At 37.9% G+C, this 18,144-nt stretch overlaps 1 protein-coding gene across 1 annotated transcript in view; it reads left to right on the plus strand.

Annotated features, from left to right (window-relative positions):
* The window catches only part of D2hgdh (D-2-hydroxyglutaric acid dehydrogenase), a 73,936-nt gene that overhangs the window by 12,192 nt on the left and 43,600 nt on the right, over positions 1-18,144 (plus strand). The window lies entirely within an intron of this gene.

Genomic DNA, 18,144 nt, shown 5'->3' on the forward strand with positions numbered 1-18,144 from the left:
TTCCAGGTGTCCCGAGGCACTTAGTTCCCCTTCCCAATATACTCGACTCAAAGTCGAAGCAAGGCAACGTCCAGAAGAGATATAGATATATGCGTGCGTGCGTGCATGCGTATGTATATATATATATATATTTGTATATATGAATATGTATGGGTATGATGTACTATGTCACTGATATTCGATATACATTCATGTAGCACAGTAGTAACCAACACAAATCGCTCTATCTTTGTTCGTTAACCTAGCGGCGAATCTTGACGACCGGGGCAAACGAACGGACGAACACGTTTGCGTTTGCTTAAGTCCACGACGAAGACGAGGACGATACCCGCGTCGATTGCCGTACGTACGTTATCCCGGAGTGCGCACGTATACACTGTGCGCTGTACAGTGACGGAAGAAGTAGCCCAACGGCGTGTCTCACGCTCTCTCTCTCTCTCGCGCGCTCTTTCTCTCATTGCGACTCTGCGCGCATATATATATATATATATATATATATATATATATATATATGTATACAGAAAAAAAATATATATATATCCCTCCCTCTTGCTCACTTGCTTACTCTCGCTCTATCTCTCTCTCTCTCCTTGGATGCGCGTCGTCGTTGTGTCGTCGTCGGTGTCTCCCCACTCGAGCGCCCCGGGCACTCGATTGGTTGGGCATCGGCTCTTGGGCGGCCGACGTCGCAGGGTGGGGGTGAGCCCAGCGGGTGGATTGGCGCGGCAACGATTGGTCCGAGCCTGGGGCCAATCACCGTTACCTTGAGCTGGGCGGCGCCGGGCTCTCGGCTCCGCTGCGCCGACGCGACTCCCCGAGAACATGGCGACGGCGGCGCGCCGCCCGGGGTGGAGGTCGGCGAGGAGGGCGCACGCGCGGTCTCGGCGACGAGAGCCAACGCCGTTGCGGCGCCCGAGGAGTGGGATTCACAATGCATGTGCGAGTCTACGCACGTGTGTTGGTGCGCCTGCACTTTCACGGCTGAGTGTGCGCGCGTGGAAGGGCGACCGGGGGATTTTGCGGTAAGGGGGGCCTGGCGGACTGGGGGGACGCGAAATGAATTCGAGCTTTGCACGGGAGAGATGTTGGGCAGGAACGTAGCTACGGCTCCGAGGGGATTCGAGATTTTCACCGGGGGGGACTCGATGCCGGCGCGAACCCATGCCACCGTCAGCTTTACGGACGATTGTATAGCCCCACGTTTTCCGGACTCCTCAGTTTTTTTTTCCCCTTTTAAGTATTTTTTTCGGTGTTTTTTTTTTTTTTTTTCTCTCTTGTTTTTCCGACTCGACATTGTACTTACACTTCGTTGGTGGGGCTCGCAATTGGGGGAGGAAATGTAGATTAATGCTTAGGATATGATTCTGTCGTTTATCATTGGGACATCCGTTGGCCTGTACCCGCTTGCGGTCAGTTCTCTAAAATTTCCATTGCCTAATGAGCAGATCTCTGAATTTTCCACTTCTTTTAATCGTTATGTGAATTTTTGCAAATTGCAAGCATTACCGAGTCAATAATGGGGCTTTTCTTATTAGTAACACCACCGTTTATCCATGTTCCAATCAGCATTATGCACGTAAACACTTGCTGAAACTATCATATAGAACTCTTGCCGTTCTATGGTAATCGTTCCCAGTTATTCTTGGTTACAACATACAAATCGTTATATCGTTTTGTTTTATACGTAAAAAATTTCGATAATTACTAAGGCTAATAGACATTTTAAAGAATTCGTGTATATAATTGTAATTATACATTTATCGTATTGCTTTATGAAGCGATTTTCGTGCTTTTAACAATTTTCTACCAAATGTAATAACAAATTTATCAATAATATTATAAATATAAATCAATTCGTAAATGAAGTATCATAATCCCTTTCAATAAATTTTCCAAAATTAATTTTCCTATAATTAACTCACTATTATAAATATATTACTAATAACAGTAATAGCAATAATAATAATAATAATAATAATAATAATAATAATAATAATAATAATAAACCTTTCAAAATTGACGAATTTATGTATATATATTTTTTATTAATTATGCTACTGTATAGCTTATATTAATAATTTATTTTTTAATTTTGCATAACATAATTAGTGTAAAATTTTTTTCTTTTTATCACCCTAAAGAGAATCTTAACTATAATTCTTTAAAATCTTAAAGTACAATCTGTTACTTCTGTCTACAAAATTATAAGCATGTTTATCGTGCATTAGCATCGTTTCACTTGTATGAAAGAAAAATAATGAGTTTCATTATACTTGTCTCTGCCTTGATTATCAATGAAGATTAAATAAAAATTATATTTAATCTTAGGTTATTTATTTTAATTATTTGATTTCAAATTTTATTTAATTTGTTTCAATAAGTGTACTGATCGGTTCATCTTTTTATAAAATTTTTGCAATAATTATTTTTATTAAATAATATGTATCTAAACTTTTCTCGTTTTTGTTAATTGTAAGTATATTTTTATTTACTTATTTTTTAATTAACCAAAATTGTCAAAATTGGTTCAGTATGTTTTTCAACAAACGTGTGTACCTAAATTAGTTTCTTGGCATACATTTATAAAAAAAAAATCTAAATGTTAAAAGCGTTATTTCTATAATGAAAGAAAAAAAAATAGTTAACAGTTTCAAAAAAAAAAGTGTATATATATAGATATGCAGTACATTATTAATTCTGTGTAATAAAATTATTGGTGCATAACAAATTTCGTTGACAATTATAAGTATTATATTTAACCAGTTTCTTTTAATTATTAACGTAGTTTATATTTTTATTGTTATCGTTGTCTAAATAAATATAGTAAAAGTATTATTTGAACTTATTCGAGCCAATACGAATGGAATATTCATAGTAATCTAAAATTAATTTCTATTTATAATATTAAAATATAATTTTAACGCATACAAATGCTTATGCACATAAATTTCTAAATCTGTATATTAATGTAAATTTGTATTTTCGAAAATCATGTCTCTTTTTATTTGAAGGAACTGTACAATGAATTCAACATAAAATTATATATTATAATAATATTAGTTGTTGTAAAAACGTGTGAGCAAACATTAATGAAAATCCATGGAAAAAAGTATCAAAGGCACGCTCGAACATAAATCACGCATTAAGTGTAAAAAATCTCTTAAAACTTCCAACGGCAATTCTGGCATTTAAATACCAGAAGTTCTCTTTTTTCCCCACATTGTTGTCACTATACGGCGAAATTGCAAAAGCAAAAGCGAGAAGTGCGCGAATAACGCGCGAATAACGCGCGACATTACAAACAAGGAAACGAAGAGGAGCGCAAAAGGACGAGACGACTGGAAAAACAAGTTGGGGAAAAAAGCTGATGGTAAAATTACACGTAGAGATAAAGAAAGAGGGAGGGAAAGCTAAACTCGGGAGTATAACATAATCCTCGGGGGCTCTTGTGTTACGTCCCTGCCACAGCTGTCTCTAAGCGGTCTTTCCGCCCCACCCCTACGTCCCCCTGACCGAGACAACACGCACTCCTCTTCTCTCTCGCTCCGTCGCCTGTACACAGACGCAGGTACGCGCGCGCGCGCGCCCTCTCCCACACGCGTGCAGAGCGAATGAGAGAGAGAGAGAGACGCGCGGCAAGGCTTCTACACCGATGAGCAAACTCGACGACCCACCGCCCAGCCTCGTATATCGCTGGCAAACATCTTCCTCCAATGAGAAGTCCCCGTCTCGCGACATTTTATATTTTCAAGGGGGCTCGCTCACGGCAATCCCGTCCCGCTATGTATTGGTGCGACCGGGCACTTTTGCCCATACACGTACGCGTGGGCCGGCAGGGAGCGAGAGAGACAGAGCGAGAACGTGAGAGAGAGAGAGAGAAAGTGTGTGTGTGAGAGAGCGAGGGAGAATGAGAGAAGAGGAAGGCAGGCAAACAGACAGGGCAAGCCAGGCAGGCAGGCATGCAAGCAGGCAGGCGGGCAGTCAGTCAGGCAGACAAGCAATAGGCTTTATGAGCAATGCCGACGACGACTTGCCTTGTAGTGCGAGAGTGAGAGAGGATGAGCATGATAGGAGTGCGAGCGGAATAGTAAGATGCATCGAAGCCGTGGTGGGAGAACGAAGGAGAAGATGGGTTGATGTTGGAGCGAGGGAGATGCATGCCAAGCGATAGAACGAGACATTGTGATGTATAATGAGCAGAGAAGAGAGAAATTTATAAAAAATAAATAAATATAATATAAAATAATATTACATAATATAAAATGCAAAATAAAAGTAAAGGAGAAAGATCTTAATTTCAATTGTTCATCATTATTATAATAAAAATTTTTATTGCATAATTGTATGAACAAAAAACAATTGTAAAATGTGTTTTTTGTGTGTGTGTGTGTGAACAGCCGCATGGGTATTACATGATTTTTTTAGCAATAATATTAATAATAATAATAACAACAACAGCAACGACAATTCCAGTTATTTAATAATATATGCAATTTCATAAAGTAAAATAAATATTATATTATGAAATTCTTTTTTTCGCTTAAGGGAATAAAAGAAACAGAGTAATAAAAATAAAGAAAATTTTTTGAAATATTAAAAACGAAATTACAAAGTCCAATGACGGAAATTACAAAAGTAAGTAAAATAAAATAAGGACGGCATCAGAAAAAGTAAGAGTCGACAGTAAAGAGAGAAAGAGACTCGAGTCCCTGTAGTCGGAATTTAAGGAAATCTCTCTCTCTCTTTCTCTCTCTCTCTCTCTCTCTCTCTCTCATTTGTTTGGAAAAAAATTCGCACTTTTTGCAACGTCCTTTTTCCTAGGTTGTTTTCTCCGTGAATATCGCCCGAACGTCGGGCGTCGTTTCTTACCGTAGACAAGAGTAAGAGAGATAGAAACGGAGAGACTCCCGTAGATTCGAGCTCATGGGTTTCGAGTGCGGCGAGTAGAAGGAAAAAATCCGGGATTCTATCGCACGAGAAATGCGCCGAGGGTTCCAACAAACACATGTACGCTCGCGTCTGCATGCATACACATGTGAATGGACTCGCGCGCGCGCCTGAAATACACGGCGTGCACATATACACGCGCGCGCGCTCCCGAAAGAAAGAGAGAGAGATAGAGAGAGAGAGAGAGACTGAGAGAGTGAGAGAGTGAGAGAGCGAGAGCAGAACCGTTTGCCTCGCGGGCTTTGCATGGGATTTGGATCGTGTTGAGTTTCTAGGGGAGATTTCGTGTCCCCTCCTGCCAATGCGTACCACCACGCTGTCCGAGCACGGCGTCAAATGATAACGCCGTATTTATTGTTTCGTTTTCCTTTTTCCGGCTCTCCCTACTTCCCCCAAACCTCACCATCTCGCTCTCGTTCTCACAAGTCCGCGGTTGTATACTCACTCTCGTTCTCTTCGCTTCTCTTTAACTCGCTCGTCTTTCCCCCCTTGTAGAAGAGAAGGACACGGAGTTATGCGCTTTCGAATCTCGTATCAGTGTTATGCAAGCAGTGCGCGTGCGTACGTGAATTCCTCTAAGCGCGAATTCCTGCAGCACGCGCTTAGCCTGCGCTCTATACCGTCACTAAATATTAGAGAAAAAGAGTGGGAGGGAGAGAGAGGCAGATCAAGATCCTCCCGCCCCCACCAGCTGTATGCGATGATTGGCTGTAATTCCGCGCGGTCGCAATAACAAAAGAACGTCACAAAAGCATAAGGGCAACGAGCCAACCGAGGGCCTCTCGTCAATATATGACTATCTTTTCTTTCCTTAGCCTATCTCATTTTAGCCTAAAATGCAGAAACTGTAGTTACACTGTCTTCGTCGTCATCCTCATCGTGGCTGGCGCCGTCGTCGTCGTCGTCGTAGCCGTCGTAGCTACCGTCACCGCTACCGCCACCGCCACCACCACCGAGACAAAAGCCGTATATTATACGGTCGCGCGTTAGCTATCTTTCTTTTTCACTCCCCCCACCCGACATCTCTCGTTCGCTCGTGCTGCTCAGCAGGCTTCCTCGGCAGCTATGTACATGTATACTCTCGTTTCGTGTGCGCGCATGCGCGCTGCCACACAATTATTCTCATAGAGTAGAGTTGACGGTACTTCAAATCTCTCTCTCTCTCTCTCTCTCTCTCTCTCTCTCTCTCTCTATAGATTTATTTATCTTTTTCCCCTCTCTTTTCATCTCTCTGTGTTCATCCAATGTTTCTTCGAGTTACCACTTCCGTGTGGCCGCGCGCGATCACACACACGCTCCCGCGAATTATTTGGTATTATGCACACGTTTACGTGATGTGGCCTGCTAGCCTATTTCAAACCTGAGTGAGCCCTGCATTACCGACCGTCGGCTTCTTTATCTTTAAAGTTTTGCAAATCGCATGAAAATTTATGGAGATGTTTTTTTTCGTTTCCTTTGTACGTGCGCCCATCTAACTAAATCCGCTTACGCGCATGTGACTTCCTTTTGATAAATATCCCAATGCATCCGTACGTAAGCCCCTATTCGCAATACTTTTCTTTTCTTTCTTTCGGTAGGGTGGCGCGTGTGACTCGTGCACATTTTATAATACGCCCGGACGCGTAGGCACCCACGCGCGCATGTGAGTTTATGTATATATATATATACGTATGCATCAGCTGTGCTGAGGAACGAATCTAAGAGTCTCGCAGGCATTTTAAAATGAGGGCCAATGTAAAGTCATTAAGAGGTCCGAAAGCTTTCGGGAGGCGGAAATTATTTTAATATCGAATGGTCATCCATATATTCTCCCGATATACAATAATCTCGCCTGTTCTCCTCATAAGGGTATTTATCCCCGTAGCGCGCGCCAGTGTTAATCAAATCGCTCGCGAGCTCTAGCCAGAGCGCACCAGTCACCACCGCCAAGGCCGTATGAACGTGTGCGTGCGTGCGCGCGGCACACAGCTGTTGGGGAAACGGCTTCCCTCGCCTACACACACGCGCACGCCGCCTGCACGGACAGCGAGACGCTGGTCCGAGGGAGTCGCCAGTATTGGTGCGCGGGGCCCGCGCGTGTGGGGGGTGGGGGGGTACCAGTCGACCAATGGCCTCGCGTCCCTAGGGTTGCCGGGGCGACCGATTAATGATTCGAGGCCTGCGTCGCCGTCGCGCGGAATTGGCGGCTCACTTGTCTCCCAGCGTCCCCACTCCCCCCACCCCTCCTGCCGTCACCGTTCCGACGGCCGTCGCCCACGCATGCGCTATCCCCCGTCTTACGGCTCGACAGCCAGCACGAGAGCAAACCTTTTGTTGTGCGTGTTGCGTCGATTGCGGCGGGGGAGAGAGAGAGAGGGAGAGAGAGAGAGAGAGCGCGAATGAGTTAGAGTGAGAGAGCAGGAACGAGGAAAACAGAGGCTATTTTTCCATTTATTAATAGGTCTCCCCATTCGAGTAGGGAATCCGTAGCCTTAGGCTGCCTCACTCGTGTATCGAGCGCGAGACATTTGCTGGGCGCATGCGCCGGATGTGGGAGACAGCTAGGGTGCGATAGATAGATGTAAAGCGAGATGAGACATTTAAAGCCAGCCGCGAGTGGCATTTAGGGATTCGCGAGAGAACATCGCGACGATTGGTTTTCCGCTCCCTACCTAACATCTCTCTTACCCACCCTTCTTCGTTATTCTTCTCTTTCTATTATCCCCCACCCATTTCTATTCGACTCTCTCTCTCTCTCTCTCTCTCTCTCTCTCTCTCTCTCTACCTTATTGTATACGTATTTTCCGTTATACGCGCGCTTGTGCGTGTGCATGCCTGTGTCAGTGCCTCTCTTCCTTTCACTTCGCTCTTCGTAATTCCTCGCATCATTATGTACTCGCCCTTTCTATTTTCTTACACTCGGCAACATTCATCACCTTTACCCGATTCTGCGCAATAGCCCCATTACTTAAGAACATTCATTAATAATTCCTCGATTAATTTTAATACTCCATATGGCATATCGTGATTACTAATTATGAGCTAATGCATAATTCGGATTAAGCCCGTTTTCAAAAGATACTGACCTTCCTGTAATTAGCATAATTTCCCTATGGAAACCTTAATTTCATTTATATTTTTAAAATGTCCATTATATTACCGAGTAATTATAAAGTATCAATGTAGAATTGGACCCCTGTCAAACAGTGCTCCGATAATGACGAACAAAAGTATTATATCTCACTGTGATACAATGATAGTGATGTAACATAATTCCTACATAATTGGGAACGGAAGCTCAAAGTGCCGTGTATCCGAATTAGCCAACTTCAATATTAATCATAATTTATATTACATTAATTTAATAATCGAAGATGTTTAAATTTTAATTAATTTGCCGTAATTAAGCGTCGAGTAAGATTAATTGCCCATAATAGGCATAATTATTCGTTTATTGTGTATATTATTCCATCATAAATTATAATTTAAAAGCAAAGCGACACATTGCTACTCTATTATAAAAAAAATTTTTTGTTTTTGTTAATTAATTAACCATAATCACTAGTATGTTTATCTTGCATGCCGTTTAAAGAGCTTGTTTATTATTTACAGAAAATGGAAATGAATTTTAATAATTAATCTCTCTGGATATGTGCTAGTAAAATCGGTACATAAGTAAACTAAAAGAATTTTCTTATATATTTCCTATATCGAAGTGAAATAGCCTATAAGTTGAAGTCCACTTCAAAGATATATTATGTATTTAAATGCAGATAGTTTATATTTAAAACTTGTAACTTACAAAATATGTATATAATAATGTTTCAATTGCTTCGGTAACAGATATCTTTAAAGACGTATAAATTATTCGTTTTCTAATGACTAGTCATTTCAATTAATTATGAAAATAACATACAATGCTTTTTTTCTTTGTGGTAATACAATTAGTAAACAACGTGCTCGTTCGTTGGTATTTCTCAAATGTTAAATAATAACGATCGTATTTTGTAGAATTATAGCCAATGGGTCATTTAAGTATGAAATATTTCAGCCATTCGACATACTATTGTCATAGTCATGCATTGCCTAAGCTATGAACACATATTCCTTTACCATTAATTAAAATCATAATGTAGTAATGGTCATAATGGAGATATAAGCTGTACATGAGAATATATTGCGTCAGAGTGAGCCGACTGGATTTCTTCAGAATCTTTACATTTCGCAATTGAAAGAATACAATGTATTATCACCACATCCGAGACAACATATCTCTACTTATCTAATTGTTTTTTTTTTTTTTTTGGTTTGTTTCTGTTTGTTCGTTTGTTTGTATTTTAATAGTCCGGTAGGAAAAGGAAGTGCAGTATTGTCGTGATCTAGGAGAAAAAAGCCTGCAGACGAGAAATCAGATGAGAGAAAAATAAAGAAAGATACGTTTCACGTGGCAATCGATCAGCGACGTTACTCACCAATCGCATCAATCATGGAGCGGCAGAGGCATAGGTAGTGGCGTGCGGTGGCGGTGGAGGTGGAGGTGGTGGTGGCGGTGGCGGTGGCGGTGGCGGTGCCGGTGGCGGCATAGAATAGTGAAAAATCGCTCATTAGCATAAGCTTCATCGGACTCTACAGAAATAACCTCCGCATCACAGCGCCTCTTCGTTCCTCTCCTTTTTCACTGGCTCGCTAACTCTCCAGTCAAACGCGAAGAGACGAGACGAGCGAGGCCTATCTCCCTCTGCTCGAGGCTCGTCTATGTGTAAACGCGTGCGTGTTAACGCCGCGCGCACCTACACAAGCTCAGCCTCACTCGCGTCCCTTCTCTCAACCTCTCCTTCTTCACGAACGCATGCTCGCGCACACATGCACACTGTAGCTGTGGAGCCGAGGTCGACGCTCGTTCCGTCACGTTTTACTGATTCGATGATTGGACCCCTCCTCGTCGCTGCGCCTCGCTCACTCTCTCTCTCTCTCTCTCTCTCTCTCTCTCTCTCTCTATATATATATATATATCTCTGTCTCTCTCCCTCTGCATTACGTGAGCGCACGACGTGGGGTAGAGGGAGCGGTCGAGTGGCGCGGGAGGAGAAGAGAGGAGAGGAGATAATCATCTCTCTCGTGAGCTCGGGCATTCATTACCCGGTGAGCGGGCCGAGCAATTTGCGGCCATGTACATATATATATATATATATATATATATATGCATTAGCCAAGTAGGTGTGTCTGCGAGGGATAGAGAGAGAAAGGGAGTGAGCGAGCGAGGGGGCTAGAGGGAGGGAGAAAGAGCAAGCGCGAGGTTACCCACTACTTTTCCCTCTTTTTCTTCCTTCGGTCTCCTTCCCCCGCCCCACTATCACGACAATGGCTTTTCTTTGCTCCTTGCGCTCGTGTTTACAAGCACAGTCTGGCCTTGTCTTCATTGCTTTCTACTTTCTTTCTTCTTTTGTGTTCCCATCCTACTCGACTTCATGCACTACGCTTTCCCGCGACACTTATGACGGCCATTTTCGAGCTTCTGTCTTTCGAGGTTATGCACCACCACTCGCCATCCATCACATTCGATTAAACTAAAGCGACTAATGAGCTTTTAACCTTTTTCGTAATGGAGGCTTGACACGACCATTTATTTAAATATACGTCACATTCTAAGGAAGTCTCGCCATATACTGGCATGCGGTTCTGAAGCACTTTTCTCTCGATTTCTCCGTTCCCTTCCTCAAAATATCTAAGAAAATCTTTTCGAATATATTTGCATTGCTCCCCCCCCCCTTCCACCCACCCACCCATAAATTATGCATGCACAATCTTTTGGCTTAAGTGACTGGAAGGTGTTTGTTGAACATACGAGCGAGATAACGAAAAATGGAGTTGATGAATTTCATGGCTATCACGACGCTTTATCCTCAAATGCACATCGAAATTTATAAAATCATGATCATAAAGTTTTAGTCTCGTGCAATGATGACTTATGTAACTGCTGTAAGGATGAATTTGTCAACAAAAAAAAAAAAAAAAAAAAAAAAAAAAAAAAAAAAAAAAAAAAATTAAATAAGTAAAAACAAAACAAAAGTAAAAACAAGAACAAAAAATTTGTACATTTACATATTATTTGTACATATTTATAAACAAAGACCGTTCATTACTCACCATATTATTTTTTTTCTCAAACATTTAACAAGTGTTATTTGCATTAGTTTTAAATTTGACTGAAAGTTCGTGTTGAGTTTTACTAAAGGAGTTTGCTTAAAAAATGAAAGCTTTCAAGTATTGTTCCTAGCCTATAATTATTACAAATACTTATGTTTTTATGACTGCATTTAGGCAAACATTAAAAACTTATTAAATGATTAATAGAGAAGGAATATTTTTAGAAAATATGTCTTCGATTAAATTGAAATCTGTCTAATTAAATATTAACAAATTTATCCTAAAGACTTTTGAAGCTTCAATTATATGAATTATTACAAATTTCGATATAAAATACTTATCGATACATCTTAATAATGATTGGTTTGCAAGAATTTAATTATAAAATTTCATTACTATTTCTTAAGGGTAAAGGATACGGGAAGATCATGCTTGTAAATATATCTTTAACATCTATAACGCTTAATTGGTTCTAAACACGAATGCACAATTTCCCCGAAGAAATTAAAATGCAATGATGGATTTTAATTGTACTTTAGCTCGTAATGTACATTTTATCAACGAATGCCAACGTAATTTCTTAAACATTCTATAATATTTTTATTATGTATATATATATATATATCTGATACCAAGTTATACAGGAATAAACTCTAATTTCCGAATTTCTACATTAAAGAGATATTTTCATTTTAATAATATATCTTTGTAATTTAAAATTAATTTACGGGTAATTATCCTTATGAATGGCAATAAAATGAATATTGTATAAAGATCTATTGGATATCGAACGATATCCAACATTTATAAGCTGATATAACTTGCTTTGGTGCATAAATAATCATGTAAAGTATAAATATTGAAATTGAAATCTAATTAGTAGGTAAATTGCAATAGAAAAAATATAAAAAAAAACTTTGGAATAACTCGTTGACTTTGTTATTCTGTTGTTGAAAAAGTTCTATTCCAAAAAAGTATATATGTTTGCTTTTACAGATTATATTACGTTTTAAAATTAATATCGAGCACAGAATAAATTTGTTATTAGTCTTTCACTTACTATTTACAAATATTGAACCATAGATTGCACGTGTAAATAGATTAAAAAATCTAAAAGTTGTATGCACCGATCATTTTCCATCCAATATTTTAAAGACCATCTATCTTTCTCGTTGTTTTTCATTATTATTATTATTTTCAATTTGAATTTTCAATTTAAAATTATTTATCAATTCATCATACGAATTAAATAATATTGTGTGTTGTTGTAAAATTTTACTTTTTAAAAATGCATTAATACTACAAATCCGGTGGTATTGGACACAGAATAGAATTGTGTCTCATATTGTCATTTAGATTTACAATATTCTCGACTTTTAGTCCGCATAAAATAAAGTAAAAATATTCTTTATAATGCACCAGTAGGAAAATAATATAAATTTATAATTATATAGACATAATTATATCGTACAATAGCGGAAAATCGTAGAAACAGCAGCATCGAGCCACTACTTCACTTTGCAATACGGAATGAATAATTTATTTTAAATTGGATATTGAGAAATGTTATTTTACAGCGATTGAAATTTTTAATTTTTAACACTAAATTAACAACAATTATTGAGACAACAAATTACAAGGCTTTACGCTTCATCATATAACGTCCCCATGAAAAACATTAGCTTTGATTCATTATGATATTTTGTTAGTTATGTTATTATATAGAAAGATGATAAAATATGTTTTATCTCGAACTGTATTTTATAAATTTATATTTTATTATTTTTTTTTTAATTGTTTAAAAGCTGTTGAAATGAACTAGTTAGATATAATGATCCCGTTGGATTAAATTCGATTTTAATGAATTGTTAAACGTAAAGTTAATTTGCTCGATGAAAATCACATTAATATTGTAAGCTGTGCATTTAAAATAATATATGCAATTAAACCATTCGTTTAATTATAATAATGATTATGAAAAATCATAAATAATCGGCTCAGATTGTTTGTAGCAAATGTGCTCAATTCGGACACGTTATTCGCAATAAAAGTTGTACTTTAGTTTTTTTTTAAATGCAGCGAGTACATAGTTATTTTTCAAAATGGAGTAGCAATCTGTCCGGCATCAGCGCGTTGGAAAAACATTTAAACGAACGTACGATAAGCTCTGAAAATATTCATATGAAAATATTCAGATTTGTCACTGAAGTTCGATACCCTACAACGTGCATTATCAATCGTTATTAAATAATCGGTAGATTATTATTTCATAAGAGTTTCATAAAAAGTTCCCATGGCGACGCTGTCAGCGTCCATTGTCATCGTTTCTCGTCAATCAACCAGGAGCGTCGCAAGAGTTAACAGGGAATTTATCGTGATCGCGGTCGCACCTGATTCAGGCCACCCAAAGATAAACCGACCACATGCGGCGTGAGAGAAAGAGAGAGAGAGAGAGAGAGATAGAGAGATATAGAGAGATAGAGATAGAGAGAGAGAGAGAGAGAGTGAGAGAGAGTGAGTGAGTGAGTGCGCGAGAGGGAGGGAGCGAGGGAGGAAGGGATAGAGGGATAGTGTGATAGGGGAAGTGAGGTAGATTGGGAGTGGGAGACTGAGTGAGAGAGTGAGAGAGTGAGAGAGAGAGAGAGAGAGAGAGAGAGAGAGAAACAGGTCGCGCCATGGACGAATGCTGCAACGCCGGCGACATGTCGAAAGTTTGATTAGATACGGGGCTCTCGTGGCTTTCATTGCTCCCTATATAAAAACGAGCGGCTTTTGCTCCGCGGCTATTATCAGGACGCATCGCGCGACAATTCGCGGCTAAATTGAAAGTCAACGATTTAACTTGCCCGAGGTTTAGTAAAACGCGAGTGCTAGATGGAGGTGACGAGATCTCGATCGTGTGCCATTGTTTGTTCTACTCGGACAATTGCGCGAATTGTTAAGGATGAATGAACGCTTGAGATTGGTGATAGCTCGCGATTAGCACGGCGAATGTTAAAGTTGTTCGGTTATGGCTATACAAATCATTTCATCGTCTAGATAAATCGCGTTCTTAACTTAGAGTTTGTGAGAGTAATGAACGAGGTTAAATTAAGTTTATCCTTGTGTAACATTGGCACAACCTTTAGCTCGATGGAGTTTTAATCAAGGTGCTTCCTAGGTTTATTTGTCGGATATATAATTCGTATCTGAAATAGCTTTTTTTCATCGATCTCTTTAAAGTAATAACGATTCTTTTCAATGCCGACATTTTGCATTGTAATGCATAGAATTAGTTAAAAGATTGTGTACGATTAAGAGGGATAATTAAGGGATAATAAGAGGGACATAGATGGATAAACGATCGTTAACATTGTCGCGAGCATCACAACACATTGGATTAAGTATTTTGAATATTTTTATAAAATGTTGAGTTTTCATAGATGCAAATGTTGAACAAATGAATCGGTTATTTACATTTTTAATGGCGTTGTTTACCTATTATTATTAATGAAAATAAAATAAACATTATTAAGTGGATCATATAAACAACTTCTAATTACAATTATATAAGCAATATGTCATCCTATCTTAGTTCTTATAAAATTCATCCTAATTATACATGGTTGATACATAAAATCCGTTTAAATTTACCTATACAACGTATTTACTCAATATAATTAAATTTATTATTAACTGAGACACATTGATACAAGTAAAATTTAGTTATTCAACGATAACATATCCGCATAATCAATCGACAAAAGTAATCGAGGTTATTTGTAATATTGAGTCGTTGGGTGACAACTTCTACCCGCAATATAGATTATATATGAGTGTCTGTGTGCGCTTTTTCTATTTCAATTTATTATTAAAAAACAGAAAAGAAAAAAAAAACAAGACAAATATTATGAGAATACGTGTTTACTATATTACGATCAATAATAGTTTGTTTATATATTAACCAAAAGGTGGAAGGAAATGTTTTAAAAATCTTTTCACATTAGATCGAATTCTTTATGTTAATAAGGAGTTTAAATTCCATTTTAGCCAATTAAATACTAACGATTAGTATTTACGAACGATTTAGATTCATAATGAAACTATTAAAAAAATTTCTTATGCAAAGTTGTATTACAAAATCAACGCATTTCATTACTTAATCCTACATTCTTTATTACTTAATTCGTTATATCTGTGCGATTTATGTTGCATCGATCTCTAGGAGTTTCAACAAAATAAAAGAAATTGCGATTTCATTGTTATCTTTGAAAGTAAAAACTTGCAGTGATTTATAGATTGTCTTACGTTCTTACTTTTTACACTTTGAAAGTGTTTCATACGCCAGTGCAATGAAATATGTCTATATGCATATATTGCATTGTTTTGTAATTTTTATGTTATGTAAATTTTTTTTTTTTATTCATTTTTCATTAATGCTATTGATACTTTATATATATTCTTTCGATTATTCAGCAATAATTCTTATCTTGTCTTATTTGGACTGATTTTATGCGGGTATATTAGGATTTTATGCAACGATCAATACTTGAAATAGTTATTCTTAAATTATTCCTGAAGAAATCTTTTCTTCATTGTACATTTCATACTTTACACATAGAATTCAAGAAAATTATAAGTTCAGAATTTTTATTTTTCTTTTGATAATCGAAAACCTTTTCTTTGGAAAATTGTTTCCAAAGTCAATATTACAGCTTTTAAAATTTAGATTGTTTAAGTGCGATTTATTTAAACTTTTATACACTACTGAAAATATTTGATTAATATTTTAGAAATGATGGAGAGAAAACTTTTATATAAATAACGAGATTTTGCAATTATAAGTAGTCAATAATTTTTTATAGTAATGATCGGCTATTATGTTGAGTAAATCACGCAATAATACGTGTGAAAAAAAATTGCGTTACCATTTTCATTCCATTGATTGCAATATATTTTTACGCAATAATCTAGAATAGTAATTTTTCATTTGTTTTATCTTCTTTGTTAAGCTTCTAAAATTGCCGGTTTATATTTAATTAACAAATAAAATGTTGAATAAAGAGATTCCTCATGATTGTTAATAAGTGGAAAATAGTTGTTACTTTGAAGTGGCGATATACAGATATTTTATCGATAAATTTCTTTTATATATTTCTCAAAAGTAACAAGTCTAAATTAATTATTGACGACAAATTAAATTTCTTTTTCTTGCAGCTATTATTTACCAAATTCTTTAGCTTATTAAATTACGAATTATTATCTCAGCGATTGAAAAATATTGTAAATAGGAATACTATATTATATATTATACTAATGAAATTATATCTCAAAACGATGTTTTACAACTAAACTGCCATATTTATATTTAATTCGGATCAACTAATAATAATCTGATAAATCGAATAGATTAGTGCGATGATATTTAATTTGTTACGACGCAGAGGTAGCGATTCGCGGTTAATCTTAAAAAATTATTTGACAAGAATGCGACTTAAATTTGACAGACTACGACGTAATGGATTAAGTTTTTCAAAATATTGCCAGCTTTAATTGTTTACAAAAAACAAAAAAAAAATAAAAAATAAAGAAATGTTATTTAATTAAAATAATTGCCACGTATCTAAGAAATTGGCCTAGGACGTGCATTGTTAATAAGTATTAATTATAAATAAAATTATCAATACTCAACTATTTGAATATTTTTAATTCTTATTTTCATATTGTTAAAATGGCATTGAGTAGGATATCAAGTAGTATTTGTCTTTTGTTTTATAGACAATACCGACAATAAATTAGTCGTATCATTATAATATTTCTTTATAAATAAAGTGTAATATGAATGGCAATTAAGATAATTATTTGATCCTTACGAAAGATATTGCATTAATGTTATTTCATAATGTTCATAATAAATAAAATTAAAGTACACTTAATAGTCTAAATGATAGTTTATAAAGGCGAATGTAAGAGCATCGTATACCAAATTTAACGGCCATCATAAGCAATTCCATTATTTAAAAAAATATATTGTACAATTGAGAGTGGAGATTGACAAAGTTTCCGATAATTTCGAATACGTTGAATAATCATAGAATTTATCATTGGAAATCGTCATTTGATTGGGTTCAATAACTTTCGAAATTTCATGGACTTGCAATGTTATTAAAAATCAACAGCAAAGAACAAGGTATAATGATTTAAAAAAACAAAACGAAAAAAAAATGCGTAGTTTCGGCACTACCCATCGTAGCATATTGTGTCCAGCGTACAATCATTGTTACCACCTACAGTTATAAAATTGCATAAGAAGGTCGAGTCTCGGGGGGCAGTGCTCGTGGGCGAGGTGAAAAGATTTAAGGAGAGAATTCCTCAGGTGGTCAGGTCGAGAAAAAACAAGCCGCGCGACGCTCCGTACGAATCCCGTGGAGTATCGGCATGTAATAGCGATAGAAGCGCATAGCCAATGAAGTTCTCGGGGTCGTATCCGAACAACCCCCGTGGCTCAGTTGCATTCGGATCGCCCGCATCGCAGGCACAATGGATTCGGGGGATTATTGGCGGTCGGGGCCCTTTCGCTCGAGTTCCGAGGATCGCGGCCCAACACCACGGACACATGCCAGCCAACGCACACAGTCGCGAGGGGCGTTCACATTGCGTCTTTCTCGTTTTCGCCGCCAGGGCACAGGCTGCATAAGCTCCCTCTCTCTCTCTCTCTCTCTCTCTCTCTCTCTCTCCGTCTGTCTATGTGTGCCAGACATTTTGTCGCCCCGCTCGTTTAGCAATATCGCTGGGCTTCGCCGTGTAACCTCCGCCAATTGCATAATGTCGCGCTCGCGCTCGCGCTTTATCGGTGGCCTTTCCGATTATCCGTTGGGAGGTGCTCGACCGAATGATTCACGCGGATCGTGTCGGACTGTAGAGAGGCCCGCGATCGATCTTTCATGGCTGCGTCGCAGTGCCTCGTGACGAGATGGACGGTGATTAGATCGCAGGTGGCCATTGTTGCCGCCTCGCGTCTACTTAAATTCCAATCTGCGGATTTCACTGGGCGAGCGATTTTTTAAATGCGGTATTTGCTTTTTTTAACCC

This window comes from Ceratosolen solmsi, unplaced genomic scaffold, assembly GCF_000503995.2.
Source record: "Ceratosolen solmsi marchali unplaced genomic scaffold, CerSol_1.0 scaffold3, whole genome shotgun sequence".
Lineage (NCBI taxonomy): Eukaryota > Metazoa > Arthropoda > Insecta > Hymenoptera > Agaonidae > Ceratosolen > Ceratosolen solmsi.